At 42.0% G+C, this 20,733-nt stretch overlaps 2 long non-coding RNA genes across 3 annotated transcripts in view; one reads left to right on the plus strand and one right to left on the minus strand.

Annotated features, from left to right (window-relative positions):
- Positions 1–16,654, minus strand: part of LOC129533696 (uncharacterized) — a 42,426-nt gene extending 25,772 nt beyond the window's left edge. The window contains exons 1-4 of the long non-coding RNA XR_008680028.2: positions 15,452–16,654; positions 8,938–9,105; positions 7,574–7,943; positions 2,414–2,463 (exon numbers count right to left, since the gene is read on the minus strand). This is a non-coding gene — a long non-coding RNA (uncharacterized lncRNA). The remainder of the gene's footprint in view (positions 1–2,413; positions 2,464–7,573; positions 7,944–8,937; positions 9,106–15,451) is intronic.
- On the plus strand, positions 1,901–14,672 carry LOC134758611 (uncharacterized). 2 transcript variants are annotated; one of them, XR_010133989.1, is made up of 4 exons: positions 1,901–2,128; positions 8,730–8,816; positions 13,073–13,231; positions 13,395–14,671. It is a non-coding gene; the product is annotated as an uncharacterized lncRNA (long non-coding RNA). The 2 variants fall into 2 exon arrangements; XR_010133988.1 differs by lacking the exon at positions 8,730–8,816 and having other exon boundaries at positions 1,902–2,128; positions 13,395–14,672.
- Positions 16,655–20,733: the final 4,079 nt, after the last annotated feature.

The raw sequence follows: 20,733 nt of genomic DNA on the forward strand, positions 1-20,733 counted from the left end.
CCCAAGCAAGCTGTCGGCAGAGCTCAATGGACAGATGACCAACACCTCCTGAAAGAAAGCAGAGCCTGTTCTCATCAATGCCAGGAAGAACAGCACTGATGGTATTTTTAATGTCATCTCCTGCCTTTTACCTTTTTTATACAACTCATTTTCTGATTAATATTTTCAGCAGCTAGAGCAAATGCCAGTTTAATTACATTTCCACACCATCCCCCCTTTATCCAATTAGTGGGTTCACTGGCTCCTCAACAACCTTCAGCGTCTGCGTTTTCAGTGAATGCTCAGTTGCTTTTGGTCTCGCTAAAAAAAATCTGTTACATATTAAGTTATAATAAGATATAGGCAATTATAGTAGCAGCAGGACAAATAGATTTGTATGGTTCATTACAAGGGATTTCTGGAACACACGTAGTGTAAATAACCAGTTTCTGGGGCAAAGCATATTTTGGAGGAAAATATTTTAAAAAAAAGATTGGAGGGGAAGAGGCCATTATTAGTTATGATAAGAAAGCTCTGAATGTAAAGAAATCCTACCAGTTCAGTAGCTCTCTGTTATTTCAACACATGAACCAGAAACAGAAATAAATGATGAAGGGACTTTCCATGGAAAATGGGTGGTGATCTGTTTTTCATATTTAGAAAGAAAGAGTAAATAATACCATTGTCATTGCCTTAGAGGAGACTGAACAAACAGGAAAACTAACCCGAAGGGAGCATCTGATATGTGATAAGCCATGTGCCCACACTTTGCCATTTGCACACATTACCTCCTTTAAATCTCATGACAACCCTGGGAGATATTAGGGTGAGATATTGGAATGACAATTTCATAGAATTCACCCTAATAGCTATTGTTTTATAAAGGAGAATACTGAGGCTCATGAAGTTGGTAACTGCTCAGGGCCACCCAGCTAGTAAGTGGCTGAGTCAGAAATACATTATGGGTCTTTCTGGCTCCACAGACAGTGCTATTTCCAAGATACTACTCTAGGCCAAGAGACTCTTCTAGGGTCAATACATGAATAAAGTAAAAGAGGAGCCTTCCTGCCTGCAACAATTTCAGAAATGTCAGAGAAGTTCCTCTCCTAAATTAATTAATATATTGGCTGATGAACATCACTCAATATATGTTAGATTATGCATCATTCTAGCAGATCTTAGTAATGAAGTAAAGGAATGGCATTCCACTTCAAAGGAAAGAAAGGGGCTTCCATAATGGGAATGAAAAGATATCAAAAGAAATGATAGATTAGGGAAAGCAAGATTGCTTGAATTTACAATTTTTTTCTAAGTAGACCCAAAGCTGGTTGACCTTAATGACTCAGTTCTGCCTCAAGGATGTAATTTTTTAAAAATCTGACATTGGGAAATATATCTTCTTCTTTACTATACTTAAGAAAAATACTACTTCCTAAGAGCTGCACCTGAACAAAACCTTGAGAAATCTTGCTCTTCCTGTCACCCAACTTATCTGTAAGCCATAAGCATTATTGTTTTTATCTTAAAAAAAAAAACTTCCAGGGAGGTGGTTCTTCAGCACTCTTCAACGTTCCATATGGAGAACTATTTTTCAACCAATACCACTCTGCAGAATCCATTTTATGACTCCCAGGATAAATGCACGGCATTTTGCCTAATTCTTCGGCCCACATTGGAAAGTTGGGTTGAAAAATCCCATATAAGTAAATACTCCATGAGTTTACACAGGCTGAAGTCACTAAGCTCAGAATATTATCCAGCTCCCCAGAGAGCCTACTGCAGCATGTGAACATGACTTTAAAGAGATGTGCCAAGATGCTGACCTCTTTCCCTTTGAGAAACAAGGGCTGGAGTGGAAGATTCTGAGCCAATGCTGGTCACTGGGAGGGGTAGAGAGTTGGGCTGAGTGAAACTTGCATTCAATCTTAGAAGCAGGTCAGCTGGATGCAGATGCCAGCAGCCAACCTAGCAGCAGAAATCTGGCTGTTGAATTCTCAGGTGGTGAGCATGGGGGTTGGTGGTGTCAACATGAGCCCACCTGCTATCTTTTGAGCTCCGCGTGTCCACTTTCACTGGCTCCCAAGTTGCCTCTTCCTCCCAGGGAAGCAGTGCAGTGAAGTGAGGAGTGCTGGATTTGGAGTACTGAGAGGTGAGTTTTGTAGGTCTCTGCCTTTACATACTTACAAAATTTTTTATCAATCCATTTCTAAAGTCTTTGTTTCCTCATCTCTAAAGTAAGGGGTCCAGAATTTATAACCCATTCTCCTTTCAAGCACTGAGATACATGAGTGTATTCTCTGAGTCATGGACAACAAAGGCCAAGGTTAAATTGCAGGATTCATAGAGTCTATTCTAATAGAACTCATATGTGGCAGAATTTAAAAAGCTGCAAACTGGACATCAGACATAATAAGACAGAGGGACTCAAACGTACCTCTCTGGACTCCTGGTCCCTTTAGAGTTGCACTACTTTATTATCAAATCCTATGGGAAAGAGCAAAGGAAAAATAATTTATATGAGACATGTCTCCTAGAGGGACCTCCCTACCCATGGTTGTATTGAGAAGGCAAATCTGGGTCGCTATGTTGAATGCTGTTGGGCCCCACCCAGATCTAGCCATAACTGATGGGACGGGGTCTGAGAGCAATCCACGTGCTGTCCAGCGAATCTCAGACCAAGCGGAGTCCCCCATCAAGAATTTAAAATTTGAGAACTGGATGATTAAGCCAGTAAGAGTAGGGGCAGGAACTGAAACCGTATCCTGGAAAAGTGTCTAGAGAGTCCAGGGGCAATTGTCAGGGTGGATCATGAGTAAATTAAAGCTATGAGGGAGCATAAACTATGGGTGAGAAAAGGAGTGGTCCTGTGGTACCAGAGATGGCCCTCCCAGTCCACCAGTCCTCTTGGCATTCATGCCCTTTCATAGTCTTCTCACTTTGAATTGGGACTGACCCTGCAACCGGTCAAACATGGTGGAAATAACAGAGCATGGTTTTCAAAAACAGGCCGTAAAAAGCCTTGCAGCTTCCACCTGGGTATCTTGGGATGTTCTCTTAGAACCCAGCTGCCATGCCAAGAGAAATCCAAGCCACATGGAGAGGACACAGTTACTGGAATTGGCAGCCTCAGCTAAACTCCTAGCCAGCAGCCATGTGAGTGGGCCACCTTGCAAGTCTAGCTAGGTTCAGCCTTCGGATCAATCTAGCCCCAGCTGCCACCTGATTGCAACTACAAGAAACACCTTGAGAAAGAACTAGAGAGTGCAGTCAACCCACAGAGGCATGAGAAATAGTGATCACTGTTCTTTTGAGCCACTCCATCTGGGAGTGGTTTGTGGCATAGCAACAGGACCATAGAGAAGGAATCACCGTAAATATTAGGTTGGTGCAAAAGTAACTGTGGTTTTTGCAATTACTTTTCATGGTAAAAACTACGCTTATTTTTGCACCAACCTAATATATATACCTACTATATACTCAGAAAATTAAAAAAAATTTTTTTGAGACAGAGTCTCACTCTGTCACCCAGGCTGGAGTGCAGTGGCATGATCTTGGCTCACTGCAACCTCCACCTCCTGGGTTCAAGTGATTCTCCTGCCTCAGCCTCCCAAGTAGCTGGGATTACAGGCGCCCGCCACCACACCCAGCTAATTTTTGTATTTTTGGTAGAGATGGGGTTTCACCATCTTGGCCAGACTGGTCTTGAACTCCTGACCTTGTGATCCACCTACCTCGGCCTTCCAAAGTGCTGGGATTACAGGTGTGATTCACTGCGCCCGGCCAAAAAAACGTTTTTTTTTTTTTTTAAAAAAGAGACGATATTGGATAGATGGAGAGAAGACACTCTCCAAGACAGATATTGGTGCCCAAGATTTCTAGCCCTCAACAGAACCATATCTATCTTTAAAACAGCATTCTTTTATTTGAAGCAATTTGAGGGGATCTCCTTTCCTTATTACATAAACAAACCAACTAAAGTCCAACTGGAACAAGACAGAAATAGAAACCTAGTGAGTAGAGAGTCTAGGACAGAGGTTTCCGGAAGCTAGTCTATGAATAATTACTTGCACTAACAAGGTTTTTACAATTCTGTAATGTAATAAGAAATATAAAAACAATGTAAGAATTTATGTTCATGAACCTAACTCTATTCACACTAATAAAGGCAGCCTGTAAAATGATCTACTCTGAGAGTCTGAAATATGAAGCAGAAGAGCATCAGATCCCCAGCACCAAGTGTTACTCATCAGATTCCTGGTCATCAGGAGATGAAGACATTTATGTCTCTCCCTGCCTCTCCTCCCTCTATCTTCCCTTTTCTCCCTGTAAGCTCCAGAAATGCAATGTCTGAGAATTGCTTTTACCTCCCCTTCCTGGTCAGCCTGTACTGTGCTTAGGGAAGAACTCTCACTTCCGCTATGTCATGTCCTTCTTCCTCTCTACCCCAGAACCATGGCTAGGCATCAATAGCGATGGCAAAAGAAGGAAAAACAAATATTGGGGAAAGGGAGAGTATGCATAGCTTTTATCAGAGTCAATAAAAGAAGCCCCCAGTATGACAGGTGGAGAATCTATTATTTCTCAATGCCTTGGCCTTGTTCTAAACTTAGCTAGTTAACCTATATTTGAATAAGATAAATAGATATCTGTTAAACAAGATGCCCTCTCCTGTCTAGCTCCTCCAACACTTCACATGGTGTACATTACTGGAACTCAGGTAGTTTAACGGCTCTTGCTGTTCACAAAGACAAAAGAACAGTCCTTCCACAGGCTCCACCTCGTCCAAGGTTACAGAGAACCTGGGGCTGGGGCCCATGGCGTTCCTTGCCAGCCTTCTCTTAGGTAGGAGATCAAAGCCTGGGCAGACAGCCCGCCGACCCTGATTTGCATCATGAAAGTCACCTGTCCAGCACTGCCCCAGAGGCAAAGAGATCAAAGCTGGGAGGGCAGCTGGGAGCAGGGAGGAAATAAAATATTGATTTAATGAGATGCATGGTAATTCTCCTCCATCCACCTTCTCAGTAATGAAAGTGAGGCTGTGAAGTGACCGTTATCCGTGCTCCTTTCATGAACCCACATTATGGCTCCCACTTGCCCTGCCATATGGGCCTCATGCAGCCTTTCCCAGAAAAAGAAAAACAGGAGGGAAAAGACTGAGAGAGGCCATGCAATCAGATGGTTTCCCAAGCACCTCCACCACCTTGGTGAAAGTATGCCATAAGGAGGTGTGTTCTGAACTGTTTCAGTCCCAGTTCAAAAATAATTACATGCAGAAACTCAAAATCTAAAACAGATAAAAGAGCATCTGCTCAAAAAGACATGGGGGAAGGGTACTCTAGAGCCCCCGATGCTTCTTCTCTAGTAACTGAAGAAGCCACAGAGGACAAACGGAAAATGACTTTGCTAACTTTGAGAATTTCTATTGCTGAAGTGCTCTGAAGTTTACCATACTCGAGCTGGGCTTCAATGAATGGGTTGAGGGTGGGCAGAGATGAGAATAAGAAGGCATGTCAAGCTTGGTGACAAGCTGAGATCTTAAAGCAGCAGACAAAACTCAAGTAATGGGCATATTTTCTGGCTGGAAAGGCAAAGCGGGGCAGAGACATATTGATTTCGAGGTCTTGGGGGAATTCTCCGTCTGAAACTCCTGCCGAAGATGACGTCACTGACCTTCATCAGAGGCCGGGCCCTGGGGAGCTGTGGCTCACCACAGAAGCAGCTACAGTTTCTGTGTAAGAGGAGCCAAAGCCCTTTTGGCCCTGGCTGCAGAGTGTGGGCGGGCAACGGAGGATTTAAGGATTAAGTGGTGAAAATGTTAAGTGAGCACGGGCTCCTTATTCATTGTCTAGATTTTAACATCTTTCAGCTTTACTCCAATACCCAAGAAGGACCGTTTATGTGTTTGTTCACCATATTTCTTAAAATATGATTAAGTTTGTCTTTAAAAAAACTGGCCTCTCTCCCCAGGACAGTTACCCTGGTGCCATTTGGAATCTGGTCAATCTGGTTTCCAACTGAATTCAACTTGCCTCAGCTACCGTGAACTTCTTACTGGTCCCCAGCCATGTCAGGCCCTAAATGAAGGGTGCTTCATCCTTTATCCTGTATATCCACAACATCCTCTTCACAGATGGTCTTTCCATCTTTTTTAAAGCAAAGTACTGCCATCAACAACAGGGGATTTGGGATTCTGGGTTCAAATTCCGGCTCTAGGATTTACTGGTTATGTGACTTTGGGAAGGTCATTGAAATTCTCTGAGCCTCAGCTTCTGTATTTATAAAATAAAGTCAGGATGAAAAGAGACAACCGATATGCAGCTACCTCTGTGCCCAGCAAGAGCATGTGCTCGTGAAGAGTTGCCGTTTGCCTGGCAAACTCCAACACCATGCTTCAACATGGAGCTAGCTCTGGGGAAACAAGCCCTGAGAATCGCCAGTGACTGGGGGCTCACTTCTTCCCAAGCCAGTCTCTGCATGGTTGATAGAAAGTTGCCATCGCATTGCAGCAAAACTGACTTCCACCAGCAGATGCCAAGAAATGAGCACGCCCCACTTCTGTCACACTGTTTAGGGGAGATAGACCATCTGCTGCCCCAGCGTGCCTGACTCCCGCCTAAGGAGTCACAGTGGAGCCAGGAGGATGAAATTTGCCTCTTCGAGGTTCTATGTGGATCCAAACAGGAAGAGAAAGTCACTGAAGATCTCCTTTTTCACTATCTCTGAATCCAACCATCTCATCTCCAGTAATGCAGCAGCCCAATGATTTTCAAGCCCAGTTATTTCTGACACCTTTCATCTAGGCCCAAATGTCCTTTCTTTGCCAAGAATCCACCCAAAACATCTGGAGCTCTGAATGTAAAGCAGGTATATTGAATGCTAGAATCTAATTAAGGAAGGAGAAAAAAAGAACCCTTAAAGATAGCCTCAACACTGGCTGTGATCCAGAAGCCTGATGGGCTTATACTTGTGGGGCCTCAGGGTGATGGAGTAGAATGTTCCAGTGGGCAGGATGTAGACAGTAAGAGAAGTGGAGTCTGCAACATTCGGGGTGTCTGTCCCCAAACCCAAGCCCAGCGAGGGGAAGAGATGGAATCTCCATGGTATTAAACTACACAAAAGCGAAAGAAGAGACCAAAATAGTCTGATAGAGATTTAAAACAAGACGGCCCTGCAAATATGTCTCAGTCAGAAGAATTTTCTTGGCTTCTGCTACTTCTCACGGCTCCCTAGGGGATCCCGCATTTTCAGCAGACTATCAGCCCCAAAACACATAGACCACACAAAGATATCATTCATTCATTCATTCATTCACTCACTCACAAATCTGTATTGCAGGTCGAGTACACTCCAGACACTGCTCTAAGGCACATTTAGACACAGTCAAGAAAACAGATGACAGTTCCTGCCCTCATGGAGTTTACATTCTAGTGAGGCATTCTTGTCTGGCTAATGCGGAACACATCATTGAGATTCAAGGCCAGGATTCATAAACCCAATGCATCCAGGGTCTGGATAGGGAAAAGCCATGGGCAGAGTGATCCAGTTGCAAGGCAATAGGGAAAGGTGTGGACTGTGGGGACCAGAAATGTCATACCTCATCTAAAGGAGGAAGCTGCTGTTTGGTTCCAGGCCATTGACTTCACAAAAGAATATAATGTCGTTGCTTCCAGATTTTCTGGTTTTTCAGTAGAAGTAAAAAATCTAGAATTCTGTGAAATTCTCTGATTTTTAAAACCTGGAACAAATCAAACTAACCATATGTGACAGGCAGTTCCCATTTGAGAGACATCTGCTTGTGACTCTCACTCTTGATGTCCAGTAGGGATTGGTGGGCATCGAGGGATTGAGTTGATCAATTACAAAACCTGGATCAGGAAGACACGGTCTCAAAGCAGCTTCACCCTTTGCTACCAGTGACTTTTTAAAGGCAGGTCATTTGGACTCCTGAGTCCCCATTTTTTTATCTGTAAAACAGGAATAAAATCATAGAATTGTTATTCATTACAGGGTTCTGGCAGGAAGCAGATGCACATTTAAAGGTTTCAAGTGAAGGAGTTTAATTGTTCTATTGACAGAGGCATACACAGAGGTCAGTGGGGAATGCCTAAGAGCTGATGAAACACTCTGGGACTAGAAATACCAGGGAGTCATTACTACCCCTGGCCTGAAGGAGTAAAGGGAGAAAAAGATCCCAGATTCTGGGGAGAGACACAGCTGTGGATGAAGGGCACTCAGCAGGAGCTGTGGTCCTAAAGGGATGCCAATCCTCCCAGTGTTGAGGGAATAATACCCCTACCTGACAGTCTCTCCTTCTAATCTCCTGCTGCTGCCTCCTATTGGCCCTACCAATCTAGAAGCCAGAAGGCAAGAGAGCTTGGGTGGTGTAGTCTGCAGAGCTCAGTCTCGCAGGGCACAGGCCAGGGTGAAAAAGAGCAGAGCATGGGGCTCTGGAAGAGCACACGGTTGTCCTTTACATCTCCTTTCAGTTGAGTATGCACCAACCCTCTTTCTCACTCTCTCAGCATCCTGGGGGGAAATAGTCTGGTGGAGTCCTCTCCACTCTACCTCAAAAATGCTCATGACTTTGAACTTGTCAAGCAAACTGAGAAGTGCTCAAAGGGTGATTTTCTGGGAAAGGCTAGGGCATCCACACTAGGTTCCCCATGGAAGGGCTGGGCTCTACACAAACCTCAGAGCTAAAGTCATGGTTGGTCCAAATGATTAATTATGAGGACTCCTCTTCATTACAGGTCACCAGCATAGGAGGCCAAAAAAGAATCGAGTGAGGGAAAGAGCCCACTCAAAGTGAGGAGCGGAAGGCAAGGGAGTGATGGGAGGTAGGCTGACCTTCTCTATTGCCACCTTGGACTGGGAGTGGAGGGCTAAGAAAAAGGGTGATCCAGAAAAGCTAAACCTCAAGCAACACATGTGTTAGGCTGCAAGTAACTGAAAACTCACTGCTGTAACCAAACAAATCCAGAGGTTAGCGCAGTGATCAGCGTGGCTTGAATAGATCTGTGCAACTATGGCTGTGGGTCCTGCTTTCTTTCACATGAGGCTTCCTCCTCTGGCTCATCATGTGAGGGCTGCCGCAATCTCAGGACTACCATTCAGACATGACAGTATCTAGAGGGAAGAAAAAATTTAGCTTATGATAGCTCAGAAAATCACACTCTTTTTCAGATGCATCCTTGAATCAATTCCTTTAAGGAAATACCACGTGATGATTGCCTTACATCTGGTTACAATAAACAATTTCTATAGCAACGAGGGTGGGTGTGATTTCTCTGATAGAGTGACAATTCTCTCAATTCTCTCCTGGCTGGTACATAATTAGCACTATTTAGATATATAGGAGAGAAAATAATTCATTACCTACAACGGATGTCTGGGGGCATTTAGACTTAATGCTCTTGATGAACCCCATCAAAAACAATAATCAAATTTCAGTCCTTTTTAAAAGCAAAGGTTTATTTCTCATTTATGCAAAGTGTCCAGTGAGGGATGACGGGGAGTTTTCTTTGCCCCAAGTCTCCTTCCCTAGAGACCCAGGCACATAGAGCTTCCACCATCCAGAATGTCCCTGGTTGTCCTGGCAGGAGGGCAAAAACTAATTTTCACCTGGCCACGTAAGCTTCCATCTGAAAGTGACATATGTCAATTTCAATCAGTGGAATTTTAGTGACCAAAGCAAGTCACACAGGCACTTCTAACTTCAAGGCAGTAGAGCAGTGTAATTTTACATTATGCCTAAAAGGAGGAGAAAGCAAGTTAGTAGTGCATATTAAGGAACTAAAGGGAAGTTTATATGCTTCTTATGTCAAACCCTCAGGAAGTAGAAACTCAGAAAATTATTTATGTACAAACATGTATATTGAAGCACTGCATATACAAACAAAAAATAAAAACAGAAACTATCAGAACATCCAACAGTAGGTCCTAAAATATTTATTCTTAAATAAATCAGTCTAGCCATAGGATAGATAATTTTCTCGTGTTCTAAAGTGTTGCTTTTGAAGACTGTTTAATGATACAGGAAAATTCTCACAATAAGTTAAAGTGAAGTAAAGAATAAAGAATTGCACTGTTTTATTAATATTAATATAAAAGTAAACTACCAAGAAAACAAAGGAAACATACTAAAATATTAATGATGGCTATCTCTACATTAACGTTATTGTTTTCTTTGTACTTTTCTATATTTCTTTAGTTCTTTATGCAGATGAGTAAATTTTTAAATAATCAATTTAAGAAGATTATTTAACATAGAAATACATGGATGTTTATCACAGCAATTTTTTAATAGCAAAAATTGTAAACATCTAAAATCTACAGGAGGGAGTTGGTAAAAAATTATAGTTCAGTCAAATAATAGATATGATGAAGCATTTAAAAATTAAGATCTATTTGATCTACTATGGAACATTTGCTAAGATATATTAAGTGAAAAAACATGGTGCAGAAAAGTGGGTATAGTATACTGCCATGTATTTAAACGTGTATGCATACACACATTTTTGAAGAGAATGCACAAATACTGCTAAAAGTAGTGCCTTTGGGTGGGGAAAACTAAGAGACTGAAGAAATGACTCATAGCTGTCTGTGGAAGGATGACTTTCAATTTTAAGTCCTTTACATTATTTGATTTTTTTAACCCTGTGTGTGTATTATTTATCTTGAGTTCTATTTTAGAAAAAAATTATAAACAAATAAATAAATCAGATGCTGGCTCTGGCAGATATGTCATAACTGCTGGCTTCCTTCCCTGCCCTTTTCCTGTCTTTAGGCTATTTCACTCAATGCCTCAGCCCTAGGCTGGACCGTAGCTACAGTTTAACAAGGCTTAGGGATTGAAAATGAACTTCATTGATCTGTCTGCCATTCTGAACACAAATAACAAAGGGTCCCCCAAAGCTGTCTGACTCAGGTATAGGGAATACCAGTCATCTTTTCACCTGGGCTACAGGCAGCTGACACTTTTCCCATGGACCCATGAGCTAAAAACACAAAGGCCTCCACACGGCTGAGAGTCAACATTTCCTGCAAATAGTTGACATTGTGAGCCCATGCCTTTGTGTCTGCTCAGAACCATTTAATTCTTGGGAGTTGCTTATATTCATAGATATTGAACTGGACCAATCACTGTGGATAACTTCAGGGTCAAACTTTCTGAAGAAAGAGCGGCACCAATACTGATACAGGAAATCCAGCTCAGCTCCCAGCTCCCTGGAGCAAGGCATTAGAGAATGGCTTCTTGCAGTTCCATGTCCCAGGACAAATCTGGTGACAGGACAGTCAAGAGTAGAAGAGATTTTGCACCTTAACTTTGTTCTGAAATTAGGCTCTGTAGTTCCCTCCTTCCCATCTCCACTGGGAATGGGCTGTGGTAAGTGTTACTTATTCATGCAGCAAATCCCTGGTCCAGGTACTGGGGATACATTAGTAAAGAGATCCAAGTAGGAAACAACTCTGCTTACAAATTATAAATAAAATTTAAATATATAGGATGACACAAGTGCTATGGAGAAAAATTAAGCAGGGATGTGGACAGAAGGTGCAGAAAGAGGCCTCACTCCAAAGCTGAAGCTCTGGTAAAAATCCGAGGGCAGCAGAGAGGGCCTGTGTGGATATGGGGGATGCGTGTTTTGGGAGAAGTGGCTGAGTTTTACCCCTAGTTTGGCAGAAGGTAGAAGTAGTCAGCCAGTGGAGGAGCAGAAATAATGTTTCAATATTTCTGCAATAAAATGTTTTAAAATTTTAAAAGATCTGAATAGTTATGAGAAATAATATAAATGTTCAGCAGCAGTTATATCATGGTATAAGCATGAAGTAGACTATAATCTAGTCACTAACAACCCTGGATTTGCAAGAATATTCAACAAGGTAGGATAATACACTCAAAGTAAAACGTTGAGTGGGAAAGGCAGAATGCAAAATTATCATCACATTTGTCACGCTCACTGTAGTAACCTAGTGTGGCACCCAGAACAGTGGTTGGTACATAGTGGATATGCAATCAATAGTGATAAATAGCTGTTGATTAAGTTAATTGCTGAGCATAAGCATGGTGGAAAAATAACTTGAAGAAAATGCATCAAATTATTAACAGTGGTTGGCCCGCAGTGATGGAATTCTTGATAATTTTCATTGGTGTATTTTAAAGCTTCCCAGATGATTCCAATATGAAGCCAGGGTTGGAAATGACTGTTTCACGCATGTCCGATTTTATCATCTGAGGTATATATTTCAATCCTCCATGCATAGATAAGGAACTGAAGTTCAAAGAAGTGAGGGTCAGCTTGCCCAAGGCCATAAGGTAGGCAGTGAGATAGCAGGTGATCTAGCCCCAAACCTTATGGAACTCACTTAGCCTGTTATTTTTACTTGAAACAGCTGATACCCAAGGAAAGCTCTGGGAGGACTTCCCCAAGGTACAGACTGGTCACTGGTGAATCAGCACTGAACCTGAAGTTCCTGCACACTGTTTGGGATTCTTTTCAGACACCTCGTGCTGTTGAGACAGGGAGAGCAGATGCCAAAAAAACACTCACAACTGTGACAGGGAGTTTCACCTCTGACCAAGCTCAGTCAGAATTCCAGGTTTGGCTCCATCTAGTCCTACCTTAGTGAGAATGCAGAGGCTTCCCTCTCATGCCAGAAGCTGGCCTCTAAGAGTGCAGTGTCCACCCTTCTCTTCAGGATACATGAGAATCCTGGAAGCCCATTAAACAAGGGTTGTCTGCATGGGGTGCTTGAATGGAGGCCAGGCAACGTCTTAAGCACAATTATTACTTGATTATGGGGACTATCTGGCTGATGATTGGTCATTCTCACTGGGTGACAGTGACAAAGATAAATGTGTGCTACCTTGGCTGCTATTTAACTCTGGTAATGAGTAGTTTCTGCTGTGCTGGAAGCTCCTAGTTCATCATTCTCTAACTGTGGGGTCTCCCTCGTTTTTCCTCAACCCAACTGCCTTTAGTCTTAAGGTAGGAAAACTGATCTAAAGGTATCCGCTAGAAACTTCCTTCCATCTCACCTTTTGGAAACATATAGTATGGATTTTTGTGGCCTTTGCTTCTTGTTTCTGCAGTGGGTGACTCAGGCCTTGTGACAGAAACAAGGAGGAGGATGGAGGAGCCTTCAGAGTTATACTCCTCTTGTCTTATTGACTCAAATGTAAAGAGGAAACCAAGATGACTGGCAAAGCAATACCTCCCTGTGACAAAGGCAACAGACCAAGAACCTCAAGGTAGTTTTTAGAATGCTTCTTTTTACCCCTGGGTGATATATGTGAAAGAAAACTGAGTATTATCAATATTATTGCAACTATTATCTACTGTAGTCTATTACATTAAAGCTTAAAATAAATCTGTCCAGAAGCCTGCCCCTCCAACAATTGATTTCCTTTTCAGGCAAGCCAAAGAATTCCCTTGGAAGGATAAAACTACCAGGCAGTCTGAGCTGGATGGAACACGCTGGTGCAAATGCAAAAGGTCACCGTTGGACTTGGCCAAGCTAGTAAATGTCAATAAGCTGGAGCTCCTTGCAACTTCAGCTTCTGCATGTCGGGCAGTGCACCTCACCATCAGGCCTAGGTCCCCACCTCTGCAGCCCACACTGACCCAGCTTGTCCCAATGAGAGACCCCTTCTGAATTGCTCACATGGCAACCTATCCATCCAGAGTTCTCAACATAACAAAAGCCCTGGCCAGGCCTTTTTGCAAGCTAGCCTTTTTCTGCATATAACCATTTACAGATTTGAGTCTCTCCCTTCTTGATACAAAGAAAAACAATAACAGAGAGGCTCATGAAATTGCAAAATCATGGAACACAATTCTCTGTACCCTTTCTACAGGCACACCCTCTCAGCTCCATGAAGGAGCCCAATTCTTCATTGTTCCCTGGGCTTTTTGCCAAGAAGTGAACTTTAAAGAAATAAGATCATAAAGATCCACATATCAACAAGTCCATAGAAGCCCCTGGGAATCTCATTGGAATGGGAGGCCTAACATATCCTAGACATTAACTTCCCCAGGCCCACTGCATTGGCTCAAGCCAGTTGAGAACTTGGCTTTCTACTAAAATATATGCCTTCCTGGGAAAGGTTCTGTTCCTGGTTCGGTATCAGCATCTCTGGGAATCTGTACTGTGTATGCAGATTGTCTGCATTCAAATCCAGGTTCCAGCACTTATTAATTAGGGGAAGTCAGGAATGTTCACCTAACTTCCTTCGCCCTCAGTTTCTCCATCAGTAAAATGGAAGATAGTAATATCTATCTTATAGGGTGTTGTAGGTAAATGTACTTATTCTATTCCTTAAAAGTAGGATCTGATCAGGAACTGTACTTAGGCAGAACAGGATCCTTCTGGGGAAAAGCAATGAAGAAGAAGGTAGAAAAGGATACATTAAAAAAAAAGAAAAGCTGCGGATACTGAAATTGAAAGGCCATCTTCAAATGGTGCCCCTGGGATCAGCTGCCGACAAGTGCACAGGCCCAGGTAGTGATAGGGACACAGGTACCAGTGGAGGATAGAGCACTGGCAAGGTGCCAGGGAAAGCATGAGTGGCCTAAACAATGCTCTGCAGCTTTAAGGGGTTCAATGTACATTAACATTATGAACGTAATGAATGCTGCTATTAAAAATTTGGAAGAATACAAATAAAAGTTTTGTAAATCAATACTTCTACTATCCACTGATCATTTTGATGTATTTCATTCCAGTCTTTTCTGCCACGCATAACTTATAATATTCATTTTGTCGCACTTTATATCCAATTTTAACCATATTGGAGTCATATTTTAAACTAGTTTTTCCCACTTAATACAGCTTGAGCACTTTTCCCTCATTAAAGATGGCTTCTAAGTGCTATATTATATTTCATCATATGGATTCATTTATCCAATTCACTGTAAACATTTAGGCTGTTTCTAATTTTTTATTATTGCAAATCGTACAGCATTGAGCATCTATGTACATAAATCTTTATGTGCACATCTGATAACTTCCTCAGGATAAATTCCTAGAAGTGGAATTACTGGATCAAGAGTTATACTCATTTTGAAGGACCTTGATATATATTGCCCTGTTTCTTACTATGAATGTGCACACACAGGTATGGTACAGTCATAATTCAAACACCCTTTCTTCCTACCTCTATTTTCTTGCCTTGGTTAAATCCTTCTCATACTTCCATACTCAGCCTGCCTTACCCTATCTTTCCAGACTCGTTTATGTGTCCCTTTGTCTATAGTTCTGCAGCTCTTGCCCTTCCCTCTTATGTTGCATTTAGCATGCTATGTTGCACTTGCTGACTTACATATACGTCTACCTGGCTGGACTAGAAACACCATACGGGTAGAATAATCTCTATAGTCCTGGCACCCGGTGCAAAATGGATGCTAAGTCCATTTGTGTTGCTATAAAGGAATACCCAAGGCTAGTTAACTTATAAAGACAAGAGACTTACTTGGCTGACAGTTCTGCAGGTATGGCACCAGCGTCTGCTTCTGATGAAAGCTTCTGGCTGCTTCCACTCATAGCAGAAGGAGAAGGGGAACCATTATGTGCAGAGACCGCAGAGATCACATGGCAAAAGAAGAAGCAAGAGGGTGGGGGAGGTGCCAGGATCTTTTTAACAAACAGCTGTCATGGGAGCTAATAGGGTGAGGACTCACTCCCATGAGAATGGCACCAAGTTATTCATGAGGGATCCGCCCCCATGAACCAAACACCTCCCACTAGGCCCCACCTCCCAACATCGCCACCCTGGGGATCAGATTTCAACATGAGGTTCGGAGGTGTCAAACATCCAAACTATAGCAGATGCTCAATGGATTGCTGGAGTAAGTGCAAAGCAAGCATGTGTGTGGGCTGGCACCAGGTAGGAGTGCATATAGTACACAGCTCTGCTTGTGTGAATCGCCTCTGTCATAACCACTCTGGGTAATGTGCTCTGGGGCAATGCTGTCTGTCCTTCCAATGACCTCTGAGTCACTGAAAATGCTGGTCCAGGAATATTATTTCATCTCTCACAGAAGGCTGACCTACCTGCAAGATTGAGGAAAATAACCTAAAGTCTAGTTTAGCAGAAGCCAAGACTCTTAACAATCTTGACTCCTGATCAGAGATGCCAGGAGAAAAGGGCCCTGAATGGCCCACAGCAGGCCATTAACGAGATCACAGATTCTTAACGTGGAAAGGAAACTAAGAGACTACCTTGGATTACAGCTTAGTATACCAAGCCCTAGAGAACTACAGATAGTAATAATTATACCATAGTGGTGGTGTAAGAACTTAAAAAACAAAGAATTTTAAGTCCCTGTAAATATCTGATATGTAATATTTGCTCAACCAATGGGATTCATTCATTCATTCATTCAATTGTCTGTTTAGCTAATATTTACTGAGTGTCTCTTATGTGCCATGGTCCAACAGCTAACATGTGATAGTGCTCACATCTGGTGTAACCTGTTCTGGGAAATGATAAAAAGACAACTGAGATGAAATGGAGCAATATCCTTTTGATGATTGTGGAGTCTGTGTTTTCTCATTAATGGAGGATGCTTCCCTGCCCCAAGCTGAAAAGCTAGCCATTCATTACATTCTACCAGCTGCCACCTACAGCTGGCACAGAAATGTGAGGGGGGCAGCTTGCTGTCCCAGAAAGAGCAGGCACCCCTGAGTCATGCAGACGTGGATCTGAATCTTAGGTCAATCAGTTAGTACTTCTGTGACTGCGGGAAAGTCACTTTGCCTCTCTGGGTCGTGGTTTCCTCATCTGTAGCATGGGGCTATTTGGCATAGATTTGTGGAAAGCAGGCCAGGTGCAGTGGCTCAAGCTTGTAATTCCAGCATTTTGGGAGGCCAAGGTGGGTGACTCACCTGAGGTCAGGAGTTCCAGAGCAGCCTAACCAAAATGGTGAAACCCCATCTCTACTAAAAATACAAAAAATTAGCTGGGCATGGTGGCACATGCCTGTAATCTCAGCTACTTGGGAGGCTGAGGCAGGAGAATCACTTGAACCTGGGAGGTGGAGGTTGCAGTGAACTGAGATCATGCCATTGCACTGAACCCTGGGCAACAAGAGCGAAATTCCATCTCAAAAAAAAAAAGACTTGTGGAAAGAAGAATAATTGCTCCCTAAATATGTCTACACCCTAATCCCCAGAACTTGTGAATATGTTATCTTACATGGCAAAAGGGATGTTGCAGCTGTGTTAGCACTTTGAGGTGAAGATATTATCTTGCGTCACATCCAGGAGGGCCAATCTAGTTACATGAACCTTAAGAGCTGAGAACATTTCCCAGCTGTAGTCCTAGAATGTGGCCATGAAAGCAATTGCAGAGAGACAGCAGCATGAGGAGGACTTGACCCACTGTGGCTGGCTTTGAAGATCAAGGGGCCACAAGACTAGGAATTCAGTCTGTCTCTAGAAGCTGTAAAAGAGAAGGAAATTAGTTCTCCCCTAGAGTCTCCAGTGCATCCCTGCTGATAACCTTGACTTTAGCCCAGTGAGACCTGTGTTGGACTCCTGACCTAAAGATAAATTTGTGTTGTTTTAAGCCACTGACTTAGTTGTAATTTGTTACAGCAGCAATAGAAGACTCATACAATTTTATAAGATTGTTATAAGTTTCAAAAGAGAATATGTGCTTGTCACCTAGGAGGCCTGCTACACATCTTTATTTATGGTCCTCTATGGTTATCCAGGCCGTCAGTGAGCTTATGACAGGCTTTGCCTGCCTGCTTCATGACTACTCTGCCCAGAATAAAGCCTTCATGAAGGAGAGCAGGAAATAATTATTGAAGAGAAATGCTGTTTGTATTCAAATGTCTCAGAATAAGAGAAGCAAAGGAACAGATAAAGAAGAGTCTCTTAATCACAGACGATGGATGTGTGCTTGGCCTCTGCTCTCTGCCTTCCATTTCTCACCATGTCACTGAATCAGCAGTAGCAGCTGGCACAAGCTTCTCTCCCTGTGGCCAACCAAGGGCCTGGCTCACAGCCCCAGCCTCCACCTTTCCCTCCAAGGACACACATCTTCTCCCCTCACCCAACCAGAGGTGGGCTCTGTAATGGCTTTCTTAAGCTTCAGCACACACATGGGCCAATCACCTAGCCCTGGGTTCAGGTTTTGGTGCTGCCATGACTTGGTTATGTGACCTTGGGCAATCATTGTACCTCTTTCTGTCCTGAATTTCCCTCTTGAGAATTAAGGGTAACTCCTTTATATGGTTGGTCAGAGCATGAAAACAGATAAATTTGCTGCTTGCTTAATATAGTGCCTGTCATATAGATGGTGCCAGTAAATGGATTCATTTACCCAAGAATGTAAAAGGAGTACTAAACAAATAGTATGTGTATACACAAGCAAGAAATATATATTACATAAAATATATCTATATTGTTATATATAAATATCATAAATAGAAAATATGGATATATATATATGTATATGAAATGAGACATAAGATCTAGGGCTTATATTTAAATTTTTCACAGTCCAATGGGGACAAGATGGGTAAAACAGGCAATTATAAGATAATGTAGTGAGTGCTCAGACAGGAGAAACTACCAGTATTATGGCTTCCGAGAGGAGAGGCAAGTAAATCCAGTTCAAGTGAAGTTTGGGTGAAGTCACTTCTAAACTGAATCTTTCAGGATTAACAGGGATTGAGTGGGTGAAAGACAAAGAAGTAAATAGTATATGCAGAGGAAACAGCAAGTACAAAGCCCTAAGTCTAGGGAGAATACTAGAAAGAAATCAAGAAATGAACATAATTTAATATTGTAGTGTTGATAGAGAAGAAAGAATAAAATAGGTACCTATCGATGTAATTGTTAGGTATGGGTATGACTATTATTATTAGATGTGTCAGACAAAACACATCTTTACAATATGCATAGTCTAATTTCCTCCTTTATCCACCAAAGAAAATTCTGGTTGCCACCCAACCCTGTCCCTTGCCTTTGCATCCTGAGACTTAATAGCAAGATTGAGGTAATCAGTGAAGCAGAGACACGCTGAAAGAGGAAGGTAATTCACCAGAAGGATAAGAACCTAAGGGGAGAGAAAGATCAGTGGTAAGGGGCAAAGGTAGTCCAGCTCTTGCATTTTTTTAAGAAGTTATATGGGTGGGCATGGTGGCTAATACCTATAATCCCAGTGCTTTGGGAGGCTAAGGCAGGAGGATAGCCTGAGCCCAGGAGTTCAAGACCAGTCTGGGCAACATAGCGAGACTCTGTCTCCAAAAGAATTTTGTTTTTTAATTGGCCAGGCATACTTCCTTGTGCCTGTAGTCCCAGCTACTTGGGAGGCTGAGGTTGGAGGATCATTTGAGCCCAGGAGTTCATTGCTGTAGCAAGCTATGATCTTGCCACTGTACCCCAGCCGGGGCCACAGCATGAGACTCTGTCTGTAAATAAATAATAAAAATTAAAATAAAATAAAATAAATAAAAAGTAAAAAGTTGTAGTAAAGATTCAAATTAGTTTCAACATTTCCAACTGTTCTTTGAATTTGATTCCATGCCAAGAGTGGACTTTGCAGAGTCTGGTTTTAAATAGCTTTCACTTCTATAAATAAATCTGAACCTTCTCTAGCCATACAATTTTTTTTAATTGCTCCTTTAGAGATAGGTTAGAGAAATACCTACCTCTAACCCTTTACTGATGTAGTGTGCCCTACCTGGAATGTTTTCCCTACTTACATAAATCCCTCCCATTCTTTAAGGCCTAGTTCAGGCTCCCCATGGGCTCTGTGAAACCTGCCTCTTTGATGAATCTAATGCATTTGTCTCTGTATCATGGACTTAGTACTTATCTTCCAAAAATCTTCATAAGATCAAAGGAAAACATAGAGGAAAATGCATCACCCATTAAGACTACTGCCCTAAAAAAACAATTATTTACAACCATCCCTTCCAATCCTTTACTGTAGATATATCTAGATGATCAGTAATATCATAATCGCAGTAGAAATTTTGATTTCATCTCCTAACCTTCCGCATTACAATGTTAGTGACTTTTTATGTCTATGTCTAGAGTGCATATCCCTCTATGTTTTTGGCTTTTACATCGCACAGGGCCTTATAAGGTTATAATCTTAAATCCTTAGTAAAAAGCAATATCTCAAATGGAGATAATGCCCAATAAATGTTCAGTGCTCCCTTGAGTAGTTTTTTCTTTTCTTTCAAATCTCCCCAGCAACTTTACAAAGGTCACTGACTCAATCACCTCTAGGAGCCAAGCATATTTTAGAAATGAATCAAACAGTAAGGCGATATGGACAGATTCAGTAATGTGCTGGAATGATTGTTCATCGCTTGCAAGAGCTGGTCATTATCAGGTCATTATTAGCTGGTCATTGTCAAGAACTTTGTGAGCAGTTTAAACAAACCTTTTATTAACTTACCATTAAATAAATTACATTATAAATAAATTATATATATTAAATAAATTATATTATAAATAAATTACATTAAAAACAAAGATAATAAATACTCAAAAGTCATCACTTTCTAATTATTTTACTAAATGTTGCTCTGAAGGTCATTTGTGTCTATTGTATCTGTATAACGGAAATGCTGTAGGATGCTATATAATCCTTCATGTGTCTTCCCAGTTCCTCATTCAGGGATGTCACTTTGGTAGATTAAAGCTGGCTATGGTGGGAGTACACTACACACATTATGGAAACTGGTAAATGCCACGAATCAGGGTGTGGTTTATAGTTTTGTTGATTCT

The sequence above is a fragment of the Gorilla gorilla genome, chromosome 4 (genome assembly GCF_029281585.2).
Source record: "Gorilla gorilla gorilla isolate KB3781 chromosome 4, NHGRI_mGorGor1-v2.1_pri, whole genome shotgun sequence".
Lineage (NCBI taxonomy): Eukaryota > Metazoa > Chordata > Mammalia > Primates > Hominidae > Gorilla > Gorilla gorilla.